The sequence below is a fragment of the Ursus arctos genome, unplaced genomic scaffold, assembly GCF_023065955.2.
Source record: "Ursus arctos isolate Adak ecotype North America unplaced genomic scaffold, UrsArc2.0 scaffold_21, whole genome shotgun sequence".
NCBI lineage: Eukaryota > Metazoa > Chordata > Mammalia > Carnivora > Ursidae > Ursus > Ursus arctos.
In genome coordinates this window covers 5,319,629-5,341,632 of record NW_026622886.1, presented here as the reverse complement: position 1 = coordinate 5,341,632, position 22,004 = coordinate 5,319,629, and the positions used below count along the sequence as shown (strand labels likewise).

Here is a 22,004-nt window from a genome sequence, read left to right as displayed (position 1 = left end):
AGTTTGGTTGTGGCTTGAGGGAGAAATCTAATACAATTTACCCAATAGCCAGTTGTCCATTCCTTATTCATCACCTTTCCAACTTATATATGCTCGGACCTGCTTCTGAGTTGTATCCGTTGACATTTCTGTGTGTTCCGGTGCTATTTCCAAAATACTTTAATGGTGGTAGCTTTATAATACATTCTATATGTAAGAGGGCAAATTTCTCATGACGCTTTCCTTTTGGAATGTTCACACTATCATGACTAAACTGTAACTTCAGAAAAAAAATGTATGATGTAAAAGCAAAAGAACACTGGGAAAAAAAATTTGCAACCCTAAGAATTACTACCAACAATATAAAAAGAGCTCTTCTCACTCATTAAGAAAAACCTCACGTACTCCAAAATAAAAATGGCCCAAAAAAGGAACGGACAAGTAAGAAAGAAGAAACATAAATGGACAATTATGAAAAAAAATAGTTCTTAGATATGCAAACAAGGAAATGCAAGCAAAATGTCATGAAATGCCATTTTTCACCTAAGAAATTTAAAATTAATAAAAATTAAAATGCCCAGTGTTGGCCAGGTTTAGAGATACAGGTAGGAAAGTCAGTTGATCAATTCTCTCTGAGAATTCACCGTAAAAAAATAATTGGAAAAGTGCACAGATAGTGGTTTAAAAGGTACTCTTTTCAACATTGTTTAGTCACTAAATATTAGAAGTAATTGTATAATATTAGAGATTGATTGAATAAATGTTGATACATCCATATGCTTCAGAAATACCCAAAGTCACTAAAATTTTACTTAGATTTATATTTACTGATTTAAAATATACTAAGGAAAGAAAAGCAAATTATAGAATGCTATTATAGCAGGATTTCATTTATTTTTGTGCAATGTTTATGTGTCTGGGGGGGTGTGTACATACGTGTATGTCTCAGAGAGACAGAAAATGAAATTTAAAAAGGCTTGTATTAAAGTGTAAATAAGGTTTATGTCTCGGTAGAAGATTTGTGACTGATTTTTTTCTTTTGCTTATCTGTGTTTCTGACACAAATATCACTTTGCATAATTTTATCAAAAGTAGAAGAAAATTACTCACTTCTATGTCACCTCTTCTAAAATGTCTTCCCTGACCCTGCAGGCCAGGTAGGTGCCTGTCCTTTGTAAGATCACATCACCTTTCCCTTATCTCCCTCACTGCATGCTAGATTTTAACCCTCCATCCCCTGGCTATTTCCTCTGCCCAGGCTGGGAGCAGCCTGAAGACACATAGGGGCTGGCTGTGCCTTATTTTTCTCTGTGGACCTGGAACTAACACAAGGCCCGGCATAAAACAGTCCTCAGTGAATACTTGAGCAGAACTCAGCATCTGTTTTCTTATCTGTAAAATGGGTATAATCACTGGGTCTCTCTTAGCCCCAAGGACTGTCGGGAAGAACACAGGAGACCCAGACCTCAAGTTGTTTTGTAAACCATTAAGTAGGTGCTCCAGGGTGCTCAGTTGGTGAAAGCATCTAACTCTAGATTTTGGGGGCGCCTGGGTGGCTCAATCGTTAAGCGTCTGCCTTCGGCTCAGGGCATGATCCCGGAGTTCTGGGATCGAGCCCCACATCAGGCCCTCCACTGGGAGCCTGCTTCTTCCTCTCCCACTCCCCCTGCTTGTGTTCCCTCTCTCGCTGGCTGTCTCTCTCTCTGTCAAATAAATAAATAAAATCTTTTTAAAAAATAAATAACTCTAGATTTTGGCTCAGGTCATGATCTCAGGGTCCTGAAATCGAGTCCTGCATCAGGCTCCATGCTGGCTGTGGTGTCTGCTTAAGATTCTCTCTCTCCCTCTCCCTCTGCCCCTCCCACCCTCCCTCTCTAAAAAAATAAAATCAATAAACAGCTAAGTAGTATTCACTTACCATAGAGCGTTATTGATAATGTTCATTTCCATTTTCCTCATATCCCCAGCCTCCCGGCTCCACCCTTTCTAGGGAACTGAGGTTGCTAAGAAGATGGAAGGTCTCTGTTGGCCAGGCCCTCAATTCTCTCCTCCCCATCCACTAGCCTAGATGCTTCTCTAACTCAGGAAACCCTCCCACCTGCTATCCAGCCCGGTAACCCCTCCTGTATCTCGCAAGAACCAAGAACCTGGATCCTTGACAGTGTCTACTCTTGACAAATTTGAGGAAAATGTTTCATCTATTTTGTCTGAGAATTAAAATAATATTATGGTTGGTACAGAAAATACTAAAAAGAGAGAAAATTTACATCACCCATAAACTTAATCACCACAATAATGCAACTATTTACAAACGTTGTTGTTCCCTTCAAATCTGTATACACACACATACATATTTGAATGAAATTGAGAGGTCCACATATATATGTGGTCACCTGATATATGACAAAGGTGCCACTGAAATAAGTGAAGAAAAGATGAGCTTTTTAATAAATGGTGCTAGGTCAATTGCATATCTACATGAACCGAGAATCTTGACCCCTACCCTCACACCATTTATGGAAATAGTTCAGAATGGATCAGAGTCCTAAATATGAAAAGCAGACAACAAAACTTCTAAAAGAAAGCATAAGAGAATTTCTCCATGACCTTGAAATAGGCAAAAAATTTCTTAAGACACAAAAAGTATAAACTATAAGAAGGGACTGTTAAGTAGAACTTAATTAAAATTCAGACTTCCGTTCATCAAAAGACACATTTAAAAAAGTGAAAAATCGGGGCACCTGGGTGGCTCAGTTCGTTAAGTGACTGCCTTCGGTCCGTGTCATGATCCGGGGGTCCTGGGATCAAGCCCCGCATCGGGCTCCCTGCTCTGTGGAGGAAACTGCTTCTCCCTCTCTGTCTGCCTACTGCTCCCCCTGCTTGTGCTCTCTCTCTGTCAAATAAATAAAAGCTTTAAAAAATGAAAATAAAAATATAAATAAATAAATGAGTGAAAAATCAAACCACAGACTGGGAGAAAACAATCACAATACGTATATATCAAAGGACCCGTATTCTCTGCCCAGGCTGGGAGCTGGGATCCGTATTCCGAATTTATCAAGAACATCTATGTTAAGAAAAAGACACGGGGCACCTGGGTGGCTCAGTCAGTTGTCTGCCTTTGGCTCAGGTCATGATCCCAGGGTCCTGGGATCGAGCACCCGTGTTGGGCTCTATGCTCAGTGGGGAGCCTGCTTCTCCCTCTCCCTCTGCCCCCTTCTCTGCCTACTTGTGCTCTCTCTCTGTCAAACAAATATATAAAATCTTAAAAAAAAAAAAAGAAAAAGAAAAGACAGACGAGGTGCCTGGTGGGCTCAGTTGGTAGAGCATTTGACTCTTGATCTTGGGGTTGTGAGTTCAAGCCCCACACTGGGGGTAGAGTTTACTTAAAAAAAAAAAAGAAGAAGAAGAAAGAGAAGACAGCCAACCCATTTTTTTTAAATGGGCAAATTTGTATGGGCACTTATAAAAGAGGATATCTAATTACCCAGGAAGCCATAAAAAGCTGCTAACCATCATTAGTTATCACAGAATGCAAATTAAAACCACAAAGAGGTAGCGCTGTCCCCAACCAGCGTGATTAAAATGAGATACGAAATGTTGGCAAGAATGGGAGCTACTGGAACTCTCATAAATGACTTGAGGGAGTGAGGGTAGTTTCTCCAACCACTCTGGGGAAGTGTTCGATCGTATCTACTCAGGTTGAATATACATGGATACCTTACAACCCAGCAAGTTCACTCCTAAGTATACACTCAACAGAAACGAGTGCTTAGGCCCAACCACAGTACATACAAAAATGTTCATAGCAGCTTAAAAAAGCCAAAAGCAGGAGAAGAAAATTATATCAACAGTAAAAAGAACATATGGAGCATGTTCATACAATGGACTAACATACAGAAAGGAAAAAGAACAAAGTAGAGTTAACATGTAAAGAAATAAGAAGATGTGGGGCACCTGGGTGGCTCGGTCCGTTAAGTCGGCTCACGTCATGATCCCAAGGTCCTGGGATTGAGTCCCTCATCAGGCTCCCTGCTTAGCGGGAGGCCTGCTTCTCCCTCTCCCTCTGCCGCTCCCCCTGCCTGTACTCTGTCTCTCCCTGTGTGTCAGTTAAATAAGTAAAATCTTAAAAAAAAAAAATACAAAGACGTAAATGTCCGTGAACCGATGAATGAACAAAATGTGGCATCTTCATACGGTGGAATATTAGTCAGCTCTAAAAAGGAATGGAGCCCTGATGCCAGCTACAACACAGATGAGCTTAAAAACACAATGTTGAGGGGCGCCTGGGTGGCTCAGTCGTTAAGCGTCTGCCTTCAGCTCAGGGCACAATCCCAGGGTCCTGGGATTGAGCCCCACATCGGACTCCCTGCTCCGCTGGGAGCCTGCTTCTTCCTCTCCCACTCCCTCTGCTTGTGTTCCCTCTCTCGCTGGCTGTCTCTCTCTGTCAAATAAATAAATAAAATCTTTAAAAAAAAAAAAAACACAATGTTGAGTGAAAGTAGCCAGTCACGAAAGAGCGCGTATTGTCAAATTGCATGTGTATGAAACGTCCAGAAGAGGCAAATCTGCAGAGACAGAAAACAGCTCAGTGGTCGTCGGAGGCTGCAGAGAAGAAGAAATGAGAAGTTACTGCTAAGGGCTACGAGGGTTGAGTTTCTCAGGGGGTTTTTTTGTTTGTGTCTTTTTTTTGAGGCAATGAAAATGTTCCGAAATTGGATTGTGGTGATGGTTACACACTCTGTGACTATGCTAAAAGCCGACCGAATTGTATCCTGGGAAGAGTTGGCTTTGTTTGCCTTTTTTTTTTTTTTTTTTTTAGACAGAGAGCGAGCGAGCGAGCAGGGGAGGAGCAGAAGGAGAGGGAGATAATCTCCAGCAGATTCTACACTGAGCCCAGAGCCTAACACGGGGCTCGATCCCAGGACCTCGAGATCATGACCTGGGCCAAAACCGGGAGTCAGATGCTCAACTGACTGAGCCACCCAGGTGCCCCTCAATTGTACTTATTTACTTATGTATTTATTTATTTTAAGATTTTTAATGTATTCATTTGTGAGAGAGAGACAGAGAGAGCACACAAGCAGGGGGAGAGGCAGAGGGAGAGGGAGAAGCAGACTCCCTGCTGAGCCAACCGGAAGCCTGACCTGCGGCTCGATCCCAGGACCCGAAGATCTTGACCGGAGCCAAAAGCAGACACCCAGCCATCTGAGCCACCCAGGCGCCGCCTGTATTTATTTTTAAGTAGGCTCTACACCCAACATGGGTCTTGAACTCAAGCCCTGAGACCAGGAGTCACAGTCTCTACCAGCTGAGGCTGGTACCAGTCAGGCTCCCTCTCCCCCTCTCTTTTTTTAAATTGAACGCTTTATTTATTTATTTTTTAAAGATTGTGTTTATTTGACAGAGAGAGACACAGCGAGAGAGGGAACACAAGCAGGGGGAGTGGGAGAGGGAGAAGCAGGCTTCCTGCTGATTAGGGCCTGATGTGGGCCTCAATCCCGGGACCCTGGGAAGGCAGACGCTTAGGCACCCAGGCGCCCCTAAATTGTGTACTTTAAAAGGATGAACACTATGGTATGTGACATATCTCAATTAAGCTGTTGTTTTGTCGTTTTTAATGAGTGAATCTCACAGACATACTGTTGAGTAAGAGTTTAGATACAAAAGAAAAAAGTAGCTACTGTATGAGTCCATTTACGTGACATTCTAAAACAGGCAAAATCAGGGTCTACTGACAGAAGCCAGAATGGAGGTTCCCTCCGAAGAGTTTGTGAATGGGAGGGGCCACAGGAGCCTTCTGGAGTACTGGAATGTTCTAGATCTTGATCCGGTTGGTGGTCACTCTGGGTCTACCCATGCAAAATGTATTGCTTTGTGCACTTAAGACTTGTGTGCTATCCTGACGGTAAATTCTATGTCAATGGAAAGGAAAGTAATAAAATTGGAGCAAAATATAAATAATTGGTAAAGATGAATAAAGACTATGAGAGTCCTTTGTACTATTCTTGCAATTTTCCATAATTTTTTAATTCCTTTTTTTTTTTTTAAGTAGGCTCCATGCCCAGCGTGGAGCTTAAGGTGGGGCTTGAACTCGCAACCCTGAGATCAAGACCTGAGCTGAGATCAAGAGTCGGATGCTTAACCAACTGAGCCACCCAGGCGCCCCCTATAAGTTTTTCAATTACATAAAATTAAAAGTTTCAAAAAACATAAAGAAAGAATTATGATTTGAATTATACTCTGTATGTGGCTTTGTATTCCTGCTAATTATTTTTCTCCTCAACATCTTGGGAGCTCACCTGCCTACAAACATACTTTGGATTTCCCTGTCCTAAAAACAAACCAGAGGGGTGCCTGGGTGGCTCAGTGGGTTAAGCATCTGCTTTTGGCTCACGTCATGATGCCAGGGTCCTGGGATCGAGCCCCGAGTTGGGCTCCCTGCTCAGCGGGGAGCCTCCCTCTCCCCCTCCTCTCCACCTGTGCTCTCTCTTGCTATCTCTGTCTTTCTCTCTCCAATACATAAATAAAATCATAAATAAATAAATACCAGAAAATGGACTGTTACCTAAAATATACAAAGAACTCTTAAAGCTCAACAATAAGAGAACGACATGATTAAAAAATGGGCCAAAGACCGTAACAGTCACTCAGCAAAGAAGAAACACAGATGGCGAACAAATACATGAAAAATGCCACCATGTCATCAGAGCAATGCAAATCAAAATGAGATATTACTACACACCTATTAGAACGGCCAAAATCCAGAACAGTCCAAACACCAAATGCTGGCAAAGACGTGGAGCAACAGGAACTCTCATCGATTGCTGGCGGGAATGCAAACCTAGTTTGGAAGACAGTTCTTGGCAGTTTCTTGCAACACTAAACACACTCTTCCCATACAATCCAGCAACTGCACTCCGTGGTAATTTACCCAAAGGAGTTGAAAACTTACATCCACACAAAACCCTGCACACAGATGCTGACAGCAGCCTTATTCATAATTGCCGAAACCTGAAAATAACCAAGATGTAGGTGAACGGGTAGAGACATCCAGACAAGGGAATATTACTCATCACTAAAAAGAAATGAGCTGTGAAGCCATGAGAAGACATGGAGGAAACTTAAATGCATGTCACCAATGGAAAGATCCCTCACCTTGCTCTCACTCACCTCCAGCCCCTCCTCTCTCTCAACTACTCCTCAGAGGTCAGCAAGCTGAATGTCTCACCCAGGTCTTGCCTTCCTAGACAGCATTTGAAACTAATCAACATCCCCTCCCACCAACACAGACTTTCTAGAAACTTCCCAGAGGGACGGATCACCTTCCTTGTTCCGTGGCTAGGGTGGACACTCAGCTGGAATGCACAGGTGTGGGCTGCATCTGTTTATTAAAGACAGTGTTTCTTCCAGTTACCTGGTACCTGTGGTATACCTGTTGTTCAGTGGTTTTTTTATGTGTTTTTTTATAATTCTTATTTTTTAAGAATTATTTATTTATGGGACACCTGGGTGGCTTAGTTGGTTAAGAGTCTGCCGTCGGCTCAGGTCATGATCCCAGAGTCCTGAGATCGAGTCCTGCATCGGGCTCCCTGCTCGGTGGGGAGTCTGCTTCTCCCTCTGCCTGCTGCTCCCCCTGCTTGTGCTCTCTGACAAATAAATAAAATCTTTAAAAAAAATTATCGATTTATGTGATCTCAACACCCAACATGGGGCTCAAACTTACAACCCTGAGGTCAAGAGTTGTATGCACTACTGACTGAGCCAGCTGGGCATGGAGCCCAACATGGGGCTTGAATTCATGACCCTGAGATCAAGACCTGAGCTGAGATCAAGAGTCAAACACTCAACTCACTGAGCCACCTGGTGCCCCTTGTACGGCGTTTTCAATCGCTCCTCCACCAGAGCTCACATTTATTGGGTGTTTTACCATGGGGCAGGCACTCTGCTAAATGCTTCATTTAAGCATTATCTCCACTAATCCTCACAAACACTGTGAGGGTAGATACAAATATCATCCCCGTTTTAGAGATGAGGAAGCGGAGGCTCAGGGAAGTTGAGTGGCTTACCAAATTCACAAATTCACGCATCTACTAAGTGGCAGAGCCCCGCAGCAGCCCGCGTCCGTGGAATTTCAGCTCTCCTCCTCTCCCCCCTTCTCGGTCTGTGCCCTCTCTCCTGAGCTTCCAACCCACTCCCCCACTTTGAGATATCATCTCCATGGGAATGACTTCCAAATCCGTATCTCCCACCCCAGCCTCATCCTGATGTTGGGTCTATTTTTTTAATTTGTTTTTATTGTCGTATAATACATACATAATATAAAATTTACCACCTTAACCATTTTTGAGTCCACCATCCATCTCCAAAACTCTTGTTATCTCACAAAACTGAAACTCTGTACCCACTGAGTAGTAACTCCCATCCCCTACCACCTCGTCCCAACTCCTGGAAAGCCACCATTCCACCTTCTGTCTGTCTGATTTTTGACTCCTCTAGGTACCCTCGAATCACACAGTATTTGTCTTTTTGTATGTGGCTTATCTCACTGAGCGTCATGTCCTCAAGGTTCATCCATGTAGTAGCACGGGTTAGAATTCCTTCTTTATTAATGCTGGATTTTATCCCGTTGTATGTGTACACCACATTGTGCTTCTCCGTTCATTCATTGATGGACACTTGGGTCACTTCCGTATTTTAGCTACCGCGAATAATACCACTATAAACACGGCTATACAAATCTCTCTTCTGTTTTGAATTCTGTGGGGTGTATACTCAGCAGTAGAATTGCTTGATCATATGGTAATTCTATTTCTATTTATTTATTTGTTTGTTTGTTTGTTTATTTATTTATTTATTTTTAGGACCTGCCATACTGTTTTCCATAGTGGCTGTACCACCTGACCTTCCCACCAACAGTGCGCAAGGGGTTCGGTTTCTCCACATCCCCCCAACACTTATTTCCTGGATCTTTTCCCTTAAAAAAAAAATGTACTGTCAACAAAGGATATACATACAACAGGAAAATCGGTGACATTTTTTCTGGGTTTTTGACGGTAGCCATCCTGATCGATGTGAGGTGGTACCTCATTGGAGCTTGGATTGGCATCTCCCCGATGATGAGCGACACTGAGCGTCACTTCATGGGTTTCTTGGCCATTTGTATGTCTTCTTTGGAGAAACGTCTACTCATGTCCTTAGCCCGTTTTTGAATTGGGGGGTTTGTTTTTCGCTGTTGAGTTTTCAGAGTTGTCTACATGTTCTAGATATTAATCCCATATCAGATACATGATTTGTAAGTATTTTCTGTCAGTCTGTGGGCTGCCTTTGTACTCTAGTGATAGTAGATTCTGATGCAGAAGGTTTTTTGATTTTCAAGTTTAATTTGCCCATGTTTTTGTTGCATCTGTTTTCAGTCTTTTTCTCTTAATCAACATTATTTTTTAATGCTAGGACAATACACCCTAGACTAGACAGAACGCCTTGGGAAGGATGTACAAGAAGTGAGTGACATGGGGGTTTTTCTTAGAACTGGTAGGAAATCAGGGTGGGAGAATTTTCACCGAAAAACACTTTAATGTCTCTTACATTTAGACTCATCTGAATGTATTATCTATTTATAAATCAAATTTAAATACGAAAATATATGCTACGCATTAAAATATACATATTATAGGGGCACCTGGGTGGCTCAGTGGGTTAAGTGTCCCGGGATTGAGCCCAAATCAGGCTCCCTGCTCAGTGGGAGGTCTGCTTCTCCCTCCCCCTTCTCCTGGCGCTCTCACTCACTCTCTCTCTCTCTCAATCACCCTTCTCAAATAAATAAATAAAATCTTAAAAAAATAAAATAAAATATACATATAAAATAATATGAACTCATTATTTAAGTTACAAAATATTTTTTAAAAAAACAGAAAAATATCTAAATTACCTCCAGTTCTCTTTCCCAAGATTCTCTATGTGTTTCCCTATTGTTCAGTGTCTAAATGATGAACTCCCACCATCCTGGGTCTTGCCAAACCCGTCTGTGCGCCTGACTTCCAGCTCTGCTCACATTTCCAGCCTCTCCATGCCAACCAGACTCAAACCCAGAGGACTCCGTCGTCCTCCCTCCTCCCTGGGAGCCTTCAGCCTTCCCAACACCATCTCACCCAGGCTTTCTTTCCTTCTCTCTGGACTCTCACTGCCTTCTGTCACTTGCCCTTCCCTCCTCCCCTCCAGACAATGACCTAAGTGTCCAAGTTCTCCTCCCTCTTCCCCCCTCCCCAGTATCTTCCACATCCTGAGTCACTCGCCCTGAAACACAGATCTAAGCATCAGCCCAGCCCAGATTCACTGAGCTCTTCTGGGCAGGCCAGGTGCTAAGGACTTGGCACAGAGATTGCCTTACTACATTCTCATCTCAGTCCTTTGATTTGGTTACTCTTATTCTCCCCCATTTCCCAGATGAGGAAACCAAGGCACAGAGGAGTCAAACAATGTGCCTGAGACCACATTGGATCTCTCAGATGCTAATATAATTAGGATTATGATTTGTTCATTACTCTCAACAACCCAATTTTTTTTTAAAGATTTTATTGATTTATTTGACAGAGAGAGAGACAGCAAGAGAGGGAACACAAGCAGGGGGAGTGGGAGAGGGAGAAGCAGGCTCCCAGTGGAGGAGCCTGATGTGGGGCTCGATCCCAGGACCCTGGGATCATGACCTGAGTCGAAGGCAGATGCTTAACAACTGAGCCACCCAGGCGCCCCAAAAACAACCCAATTGTTATTATGACTTTTTTTCTCCTCCTTTTCACAGAGGAGAAAACTGGAGCACGGGATGTTAGGTAACCTGATCAAGTCTCTGGGCTCATAGATGGCCAGGCTGGGATTTGAACCCAGATATTCTGGTTGCACGAAATCCAAAACCTCTCACCTGGCAGACCGCCCTGGCCCTCAGGGACCCTAGAGCACCTCCCGCTTTACGCCAGCCCAAGAACCTTTCTAGTGCTTTCGGTGCAACGCCCACACTGCGAGCCTGGTAGCCACGGTGGGGCGGGGGGGGGGGGGGGCATGCAATTGTCTCCAACCTCCTGGTAAGCCCTGTCTCTCCCTGGTTCTCTGCAGGGTCCTATACCCCAAGCAGCAGCCGTTCCCTGCACCGTGAACCTGCCCATTGTACCCACGGGCCCTGCTGCCACACCTCGCCTTTCATGCCTTTTCTGCCAATTCTGCCCCCTGAAGCCCCCACCCACCGGCAAGACCCCATCCCCCACCAGAAGGTGACTTCTCCCTTCGCTGGACCTACAGCAGGTTTGCACCCTCTCAGGGTGCCTCTTCCTTTCTGTCCCATCTGTCTTGGGCCGTCAGGGTCAGAATCCAGGCTCCGCTCCTTCCTGCACCTGTCTGTGCCTCAGTGTCCTCATTTGTCAAATGAAGACGATGCCGGTCATTGCAAAGTTGGCTGGTCGGGACCATGAAGACAATCGGGGTCAAACACCCACCAGGCAGTCCGAGGGAGTAAGCCCCAGCAGGGTTTGCTGTTGTTATGAGGAATGTGTGTTGTCTTATCTCCTCTAGGGGTGAGCCCCTGAGGGCTTAGGGCTTGCCCCACCCTGTGGCAGGGTTGGTGGCTGACAGCCTGCAGTCTCTGCTCTTGTGGGGCACACAGGACTACTGCTAGGACGGCCTATAGGATGACACCGCAGGGGCCTGGAGGGGCAAAGGGCGGCACCTGGGGGAGGGGGAGAAGTTCATTCCAGGCCGAAAAACTGGGCCCAAGGCCCAGTGGGGAGAAGACGCACACGGTGCGGGACTCTGAGCAGCCCAGTGTCGGGGTGGGAAGAGCCAAGGGGCAGGAGGGGTCGGCAGGGCCAAGGGCCTGCTGCAGAAAGTGGAGTTCTGGCACCTGGGAGCTTCTTAAATGCAGGGTCTCACTACCTAGCCCAGACCCACCGGAACCCAAAGCTTCATGGTAACAAGCCCCCTCACCCCGGGGTGGTTCGCATCATCTTCAAGTGGGACGAGCACCGGGCTCCATCAGGGGGTGTCCTGTGGTCGTGCTGAGGGCTCTCCACGCCATCCCATATTAGAATCGCTGGTGAGATTTTAATGAAATCAGAGTCTCGGGACATGCATCTTGAGGACCTGTATTTTATAAATCCGTTATTCATTCGTCAAACAATTACTGAGCCCCACGTGTACTCTATCACTGGGACCATGCCTTCTCCTTCCCTGGAACGGCATTCAAGGCTCTGCCTCCAGCGTGTGCCCAGGGAACCTAGTGCAACGTCTCCCGTGCCCAACTGACATCTTCTGTCTGGGCGCACCCGGCCTCCAGGCCTCCACTCAAAGATCTCCATGTCCCCCTTCCTCTTGAGTCTCTGAGTGTGACGAGTCCCTCAGGAGCCTCTCAAACCCTCCCCGGGAGGTGGGGGGCAGAAGTCCTCCCCTGTGCTCCCACTGCACTCTGGGCTTGCGTCAGTCACGGGCCCCTCAAGCCCTGAGCTTACCGGCCTCCGGACAAGGAGGCCAGGCGTTTCTGAAGGCCAGCGCAGGGCTTTATTCTTACTGATATCTCCAGGACCTGGCCTGGTTAAATGTTTGTGGAGCAAATGAACAAATAAATAAGCTAATAAAATATGAATAGGGGCTCCTGGGTGGCTCAGTTGGCGAAGCGTCTGCCTTGGGCTCAGGTCATGATCTCAGGGTCCTGGGATCAAGCCCCACGTTGGACTCCCTGCTGAGCAAGGAGTTGGCTTCTCCCTCTCCCTCTGCCCCTCCCTTTCCCCCACCCCCTCTGCTCATGCTCTGTCTCTGGCTTTCTCTCTCCCAAATAAATAAAATCTTTAAAAAAATAAAATAAAATAAGAGTATATGGGAAACCAATACATGAAAACTAAGGAATACAATTATCCATTCATTGGTGCCCTATGGTCTCTTACCACAGATGGGTGCTGGCGAATAAATAAACATATGCTTCTAGGTTTTGGGGGGTTTTGGGGGGCAGCTTTATTGAGATATAATTCACATACCATAAATTTTACTCATTTAAAGTATATAGCTAGTTCAGTGGTTTTTCGTACATTCACAGGGTTGTGCAACCATCACCACTCTTTAATTCCAGAACATTTTCATCCCTCCAAAGAAACCCCATATCCATTAGCAGTCAGTCCCCATCACCCCCCACCTTCTCCCCCAGCCCTAGGCAGCCACTCATCTACCGTCTGTCTTTGCCTATTCTGCACATTTCACAGAAATGGAATCATGCAGTCTGTGGTCTTTTGTGTCTGCACGAGTCTTCAAGGGTCGTGCCTGCCGCAGTCCGCATCCCGGCTTCATTCCTTCCTATTGGTCAGTGACACCCCGTACTGCGTTTCCCCCACTCGGCCGATGACAGTGCCCGAGCTTCACGCAGATATGTAGCTTTTAGCTTCTGCAGCAACATTTTCATCCCATCTCACTGCACCCTGACGTCTACTGTTGGAGGAGGGTGGTGTTTATCCCCATTTTGCGGATAAGTCAAGTGAGGCCAGACAGAGCAGCTGTGACTTTGCCGGAGACCACAGGCCGTTCAATTGCAGTCGTAGCTTGAAGCCCTTTTTCTCTGTCTCCCTCCCCAATCCAGTGTATATCACGTGTCTCTTTTTCCCTCAGAAGGGCACTGCTCAGGGCGTCCACGGTGCCCCACGGCCACCAGGCCTTGGGCACACAGACGGTTGGGCGTGTGCTCAAGGTTTCAAGCCTTTATCTTTCTTGTCTGGGTTTACGAGCCAAAGGTGTGCCCTCTCACCCGCCTCAGAGCACACAGGCCATTTCCACGTCCTGGGTGTGGGTGGAGAGGACGTAGCCAGAGGAGACCACGCTCCTGGAGTCCTTGGCCTCACTGTCCACCCTGCGAAAGAGGGGCTTCTTGCACCTGCCCCAGAGTCACCCAGACCTTCCAATGGCCACTGCCTTCTGCTTGCCACGTCCCTTCCTCCCCAACCAGAGAACCTCCACAGCACTCCGCACACGGATACAATGTGTTTCACGTCTGCTCCCCCAAACCTGTGGGCTCCAGACAGGAAGGGTCCTAATCATCTCTGAATCATAGAAAGTGACACTTCATAGGAACTCGGCCAGTGCTGGTGGAATGGATGGATCTTCCCATATTTTAATAATAGCCTACAAGGGGCGCCTGGTTGGTTCAGTCAGTACAGCATGAGACTCTTGATCTTGGACTGCTGAGTTTGAGCCCCACGTGGGGTGTAGAGATGACTTTAAAAAAAAAAGTAATAATAATAGTGCCTACGAACTATTCATGTTTACCACAAGACATTCTGTCCTGACAGCAACCCTCGGATGTGGTATATATCTCCTTTCCACAGAAAAGGTAAAGTTGACAGGCCCAAGGTCATAGACAGCAAGACATAGACCTGGGAGATAAATCTAGACCTATTTAGGGAGCCCGGGGGGCGTGGTCGGTTAAGCATGCGACCCTTGAGCTCGGCTCAGGTCATGATCTCAGGTCCCTGAGTTGGGCTCAGGTCTGCACTCAGCAGGAAGTCTGCTTAAGATTCTCTCTCTCCCTCTCCCTCTGCCCTTCACCCCCGTGCTCGCTCTCTCACTCTCTCTCTCTCAAATAGATAAATAAATCTTAAAAAAAAATCTAGACCTATTTGTTTCCAAGTATGCGCCTCTTTACCACCAGCGGGTCCCTTGGAAGGGCAAGTGGGAATTTAAGCCTTTGGGAGTGGATGATTTATTTTGTTTACTTATGTACTTACTTACTCAAAGATTTATGTATTCATTTGAGAGAGAAAGAGAGAGAGAGCACTTGAGCATGGGGGAGGGAGGAGAGAAGCAGACTGCTGAGCTTGGAGCCTGAGGCCCAGGCTGGATCCCAGGACCTGACCGGAGTCAAAATCAAGAGTCCCTTGCCCAACGGATTGAGCCAGGCAGGTGCCCCCAAGAATGGATGATTTGGGGAAAAAAAAGAAAAAGGAGGGCAAGGTTACCCAAAGCTTCTCAAATTCTACTCACCTGTGATCTCTACTATGAGATCGTACTTAGGGTCTCAAGAGAGAAACTAGCTCAGAGAGGTTACGCGACTACCAAAAACACACAGCCTCAGTGGGAGGACCCGCCCTCAAGGCCAGACCCGCCTGCTTTCAAGGGCCGGCTGGCTTCAGTCCGCCACCGTCACTGAACAGTTACTCCACCTGGCGCAGCTCAGACGAAGTCTCGGTTTCCACTGAGCAGCGTTAGAAGTGAATGAACAGGGGCGCCTGGGTGGCTCAGTCGTTGGGCGTCTGTCTTCGGCTCAGGGCGTGATCCCAGGGTCCAGGGATCGAGTCCCGCATCGGGCTCCCTGCTCGGCGGGAAGCCTGCTTCTCCCTCTCCCACTCCCCCTGCTTGTGTTCCCTCTCTCGCTATGTCTCTCTCTGTCAAATAAATAAAATCTTAAAAAAAAGTAAATGAACAAATTCAAATCATGGAGAAATCAGAACCCTCGTCTCTTGCTGGCGGGATGGTAAGAAGGTGCAGCCACTTTGCAGTAAGTGTGGCAGTTCCTCATACTAGTAAACAGTTACCAGCTGATCTAGAAATGCCACTCCCAGGTATCTAGCCAGGAGAAATGGAAACATATGTCCACACCATCACTTGTCACAGCAGCATTATTCATAAGAGCAAAAAAAAAGAAAAGAAAGAAAGAAGAAAGGAAACAACTCGAATGTCCACGAATTGACGAATGGATAAGCAAAATGTGGCCTGCTCATAGAATGGAATGTTATTTGACAATAAAAAGGAATGAAATTCTTTTTTAAAGATTTTATTTATTTATTTATTCATTTGATAGAGATAGAGACAGCCAGCGAGAGAGGGAACACAAGCAGGGGGAGTGGGAGAGGAAGAAGCAGGCTCATAGCGGAGGAGCCTGATGTGGGGCTCGATCCCGTAACGCCGGGATCACACCCTAAGCCGAAGGCAGACGCTTAACCGCTGTGCCACCCAGGCGCCCCAAAAAGGAATGAAATTCTGACACACGTTACAACATGGGGGAACCCTTCCTTCCTCTAAGGGAAGGATGCCAGTCACAAAAGACCACATATTGTGGATTCCATTGATATGAAATGTCCATGTTAGGCAAATCTATGGGGTCAGAAAGTCAATGAGTGGCTGCCAGGGGCTGAGGGGAGGGCAGAACGGGGAGTGACTGCTAATGGGTACGGAGTTTTTTGGGGGGGGGGATGATGAAAATGTTCTGGAATTTGAGAGTGGTGATGGTTGCACAACTCTGTGACTATCCTAAAAAACCACTGAACTGTATACTTTAAAAGGGTGAATTTTATGGTACGTGATAAACTATATATCAATAAAGCTGTTATAAAAAGAATATGAATAAATAAAAATGAAGTGACCTTTGTCTCTCCCAGCTCCGTGGAAACAGGTATTTGAAGGTGAGAACCACCAGCAGGTGCACCCATCCCACACCCATGCTGTGACAAAGCGTGGCCTCCTCTGAGCACCACACACGTTCCCTGCAGCCAACCTTGGCATGTTTGACTAGCGGGAGTGTCTCTCAGCCTCTCCTCCCTTGGAGGGTGCATTTTTAACATTTGGCCCTATTTATTTCTGTGTGGCAAAGGACTTCATGGGCCTGGTGTGTCCCTTGCCGGTGGGTCAGGCCATGCTGTATGACATCCATTCCAAGATGGGACGCCATCTTGGCAGCCCTGCCCAGCTGGGCGGCAATGGACTCAGGGTGACGTCACAGGATTTCAGCCATTCGGAGTCAAAGCAACCTGGACCCCCAGTGCCAAAGCAACTGGAACAGAAAGACAAACGCACAGGATCTGACTGACACCCAGACACCTGAGTTTGAATCTCTGCTCTCCCACCTACTAGCTGGGTGGTCTTGAGCTTTCTCTTAACTGCCTGGAGCCTCCAGCTACTCACCTGAAAAAACAAGGGTGATGATTTCAACCTCACAGGACACTGAAAGGGTCCTGGCTATCCACACCGTGTAGTCCATTGAGCCCAGCGGCCTCAGCATCCCCTGGGAGATGGCTAGAAATGCAGACTCTCGGGGCACCTGGGTGGCTCAGTCGGTGAAGCGTCTGCCTTCGGCTCAGGTCAGGATCTCAGGATCTTGGGATTGAGCCCCACATTGGGCTCCCTGCTCAGCTGCTTCTCCCTCTCCCTGTGCCCCTCCCCCCAGCTTGAGCAGGTGCCTGCGTGCTCTCCCTCGAATAAAATTTTTAAGGAAAAAAAATCTTGGGCCCCAGCCTCGACCCCTGAAATTAGAATCTACATCATAACATCAGGCCCAGGGGATTCATAGGAAGGCAAAACCTGAGAAGCACTCGTGAGAATTAAATGAGACTAGGCAACACCTGGCCCACACTGGGTGCCACCCACACCCCACATTGTTATTATAACATTATTATAACATTATTGTTATTTAGAAAGAGGGCTGGACTGAGGTGCCAACCCTGCCACTTCCTCGCTGTGTGATCCTAAGCCAGTCACTTGACCACTCTGGGCCTTAGTGTTTCCATGCCCCTTCTCCCAAGATTGGTTTCGTGAAGTTCATCAGATAAAATGCTTGGGAAGGTGCTTTAAAAATGCGAGGGCTGTCTGTGCATACGGTTAGCTCGGCCAATGTGGAGACAGAGTGACTTGCAAGACTCTGGAGATAAGAGAAGGTTTGAAGCAATGCCCAAGCACCAGCCAGACGGGCAGAGACCCCAGCAAACAGACAGGAGTGACTGGGGAAGCGCTGTCTGGCCCACCAGGACCCTGTCTACCTTGAAGTCCTTTCGCCCAAGGAAATGGGGACAAAACCACAAAGTGCTGTCGGGCAAGACAGGGAGGTAGCGGCCAAGGTGAGGTGCGGGCTCACAGCTGGGGGCCTCCTTGTAAACTGGGCAAAGGGCTCCCACTGAGGAAGTGTGAGTGCCGAGGCCAGAGGCAGCCCTCCCAGTAAATGTCAATGTCACATTTAGTGGGTCTGCAGGGGGCTGGATATTCCTCCTCCGCTTACCCACAGCCCCTCTCTCCCCAGCTGGCCCACGGGATGGGCCAGGATGTGTTCGCTCAGAACATTTCTAGATACTCACTGCCCAAATGCTCACAGCGGCCCTAGAGGTAGGTCTCTTGCAATTCCAAATGGTACAAATGCGGCCACAGCAGCACAGAGAGGTTGAGGGACTGGCCCAACACCACAGAATTAATAAGGGGTGGAGCCAGGCTTCAAGCCCAGGACCTCTGGTGCCTGGGCCCCTTTCTGAGCAACGCTTCAACTGCACTGAATAATAAATAAAAATAAATAAATAAAATTTTAAAAAACAATTTAAAAAATAAGACTTTATTTTTTATTTTTGTTTTTTAAAATTTATTTTTTTAAAGATTTATTTTGACAGAGAAAGAGAGCGAGAGAGAGAACGAGCGATGGGGAGAGGCAGAGGGAGAGGAAGAAGCAGACTCCCCGCGGAGCAGGGAGCCCAATGCAGGGGCTGGATCCCAGGACCCTGAGATCAGGACCTGAGCTGAAGGCAGACGCTTCACCGACTGAGCCCCCTGGGTGCCCCAAAAGACTTTATTTTTTAGAGCAGTTTTAGGTTCACAGAAAAAGTGGCGATACCCCCACCTATCCCCCACCTGTGCACAGTCCCCCCGTCATTAACACCTCCCACCCGGAGTGGCCGTGATGTTGTTATTTATAAAAAACAAATATAGCTGGACATTCAGAGAACACAATGTATTTCCCACATTTGCTCTCGGTCAAGGTTCCAGGCTCACAGCTCCCAAGCGCTTGGAATTTCCTAAGTGTTGACAGCCACAAAAGCGTCTTTTGTTACATTAAGGAGGTGACTTCTGGAAAGCACCTGAGGATGGGGGCTGGTTGCCAGTGGAGCCAACCAAGTGCAGAGAGGGTTGGAACTTTCAGTCCCACCCCCCTGACCTCCAGGGAGGGGAGGGGCGCAGGAGGTTGAAATCAGGGGCTCATGGCTGGTGATTTAATCAGTGGTGCCTTGGAATGAAGCCTCCATAAAAACCCAAGACGAGGAGGTTCAAAGAACTTCCGGTTGGTGAACACAGGAAGATTCCAAGAGTGATATGGAAGTTCCATACCCTCTCCCCACACCTTGCCCTATGCCTCTCTTCCCTCTGGCTATGCTTGAGTTACAGCCTTTCATAAAAAACCAGTGACCTAGTGAATAAACAGGTTTCCTGAGTTTTAGGAACAGCTTTAGCAAATTAATGGACCCAAGATGGGTGGGGGGGTCTTTGGAACCTCTGATCTCTATCTCATGGGTCAGAGGCACAGGTGACAACCTGGACTTGTGACTGGCATCTGAAGTGGGGGTGGGGGGAGGGGCAGTCTTGTAGGACTGAGCCCTTCACCCATGGGATCCAACCGGTCTCCAGGTAGAAGTGACAGAATTGAGCTGAACTGTAGGGCACTCCGCTGGTGTCTGGGGCATTGCTTGTTGGTATGGGGACCTTCTTCCCCCACCCGCCCCACACATACTGGAACTGGTGACCAGAACCCTTATTAGTGGGTTTGTTTTTGCTTGTTTGTTACAAGTGACGAACTTACATTGACACGTCCTCATCACCCAGAGTCCGTGGTTTACATTATGGTTCACTCTGGGGGGGCGTACGATCTGAGGGTTTGGACAAATGTATAACAACATGAATCCATCATTATACTATCATACAGAGTTTTTTCATTGCCTTAAAAATCCTGCGTACTCCGCCTGTTCCGCCTCTACCCCTACGCCTGCAACCCCTGATTTTTTTTTTTTTTACTGTATCCACAGTTTAGCCTTTTCCAGTTGTCATATAGTTGGAATCATACCGTATGTATGTGGCCTCTTTAGATTGGCTTCTTTCACTTAATTATATGCATTTAAAGTTCCTCCATGCCTTTTTATGGCTTGATAGCACATTTCTTTTTAGTGCTAAATAACAGACCATTATCTGGATCTATCACAGTGTATCCATTCACCCACCAAAGGACGTCTTGGTTGCTTCCAAGTTTTGGCAATTATGAATAAAGCTGCTGTGAACATCCGTGTGCTGAATTTTGTTTGGACAAAAAGTTTTCACTTTTACTGTTGTTTAGCCTGGAGTTGGAGATAGTTGGTTGGAGGCTGGCCTGAGAGCCATGCAGCAGAGAGAACAGGGCTAGATGTGGTCTTCTAGGACCAGAAGAAGAAGGAGAAGACAGAGGAGGAGAAGACGAAAGAGGAGGAGAAGTATTAATCCAGTAGTCCTGTCCATAGCATCAGGCCAGCAGAGAGGTCTGACGAACCAGGGTCACTGAGCAATTTCAGGTCTGCTGCCTGGTTCGTTACATTCCAATAACAGCCCCATAGCAAAGCAGTACACGCAGGTGCTTTATCCATGGCAGTGTCCAAAACAGTGTTCTTAAAGTTTTTGTTTCTTTACCTTCAAACCACCATATATTGGAGGAATATATCTTATAATACAAATACACTCACATAAGTGAAACACGTTTCCCCCCAGTACTCTGGTATCTTCTAATCCATTTCATTGTTTAAAATGTTGGTCATGACATTGACTTCATGGCATATTAATGGATTTTATTGACAGTGTAGCTTTTGGTAAGTTCCTGAACCTCTGTAAGCCACCACGCATACCTCAAAATGTTGTTCTGAGTAGTAAGGGAGATAAGGTATGTGAAAAATTTAATACAGTATCTGTAACACAGATAAGGGCCCAAACCAGGGTTGAACTCCGAGCCAGGTTCTCCTTCCCGCAGTTCCATGCTGCCTCTCTAGAGAACCCAAACTTACTGGGTATGGCTTCCAAAGGTTGTGCTACTGGTTATAGCTTTCATTTGGGTAGAGGCCAGGGTCACCACTCCTGGAGAATATAAGAAGCTGTCCTCACGCTCTCCTGGACCAGTGACCATCTTCTCTCCCCCCCTCCATTGTCCAATTTATCTTATTTATTTTTTATTATTTTTAAGTAATCTCTACACCCAACATGAGGCTCGAACCCACAGCCCCGAAATCAAGAGTCACATGCTCCACCGACTGAGCCAGCCAGGTGCTCCTCCATCGTCCAATTTAATTCAACATCCATTTGCTGGGCATACACTGGCCACGACTATTCCGCCTTTCCCTTCCTCAGCCTGGAACTCTCCAGATAACTGCACGATGCCCTCCTCACTTCAACAGATTGCTGCTAAAATGTCACCCCCACACAACCACCCCTAAGCCAAACGAGAATCACTATCCCTGTCTAGGGTAGCCCCTTTCCCTGCTTTAGTTGATTCCAAGCGTTTGTCACCACCTAACAAATGGTACACTGTGTCGGTTTATCCATGAACTCTTTGTCTTCACTAAAACATGAAGTCCAGGAGAGAAGAACTTAGAGTTGGTTCCCTGATCTATCACCGAGCAGGTGCTCAATAAATGTCTGTCAAATCAATAAATGACACTGGGCCAAAGCTGGGGAGGTGGGCTGATGAAACAATGGGGACCACGGGGGGGGTGTGGCTGGACATTTTGACAAGTGCGCTCAGACAAGTATAAACCAAGTGCCTGGAAGCACAGAGGAGGCAGAGATCAACTCTTACGTGTGGATCAGGGAGGAGGCTCAGTGATCCCAGAGGCTTCGAAGATGGAGCTGTAAGGAAAGAGAGTGTCTGTGTTGAGGCAAAGGCAAGGACAAGGTCGGGGCAAAGTCGGGACAGAAAGGTGATTGGGCACAGAGACCAATCTGTGGGACTGTAGCTTTGGGTTCAGGGTTGATGGGCAGCTGGGAAGAGGCTATAGGGCAGGCTGTAGAGGGCTTTGAATGCCAGGCTAAAAAGTTCTCTGACAGTGTCCTAAGATGTCTCCAGGGGCACCTGGGTGGCTCAGTCGGTTAAGCCTGGGATTCTTGATCTCCGCTCAGGTCTTGCTTTCAGGGTCGTGAGGTCAAGCCCCATGTTGGGCTCCAGGCTGCGGGTGGAGCCTACTTAAAAAGAAAAATCTATCCATCTCTCTGTATCTATATCTATATGCGTATGTCTGTGCACA

At 46.8% G+C, this 22,004-nt stretch overlaps 1 long non-coding RNA gene across 1 annotated transcript in view; it reads right to left on the bottom strand.

Annotated features, from left to right (window-relative positions):
• Nucleotides 1-18,690: 18,690 nt before the first annotated feature.
• Nucleotides 18,691-22,004, bottom strand: part of LOC130544437 (uncharacterized) — a 28,192-nt gene continuing 24,878 nt past the window's right edge. Inside the window, exon 4 of the long non-coding RNA XR_008960710.1 lies at nt 18,691-21,609. This is a non-coding gene — a long non-coding RNA (uncharacterized LOC130544437). The remainder of the gene's footprint in view (nt 21,610-22,004) is intronic.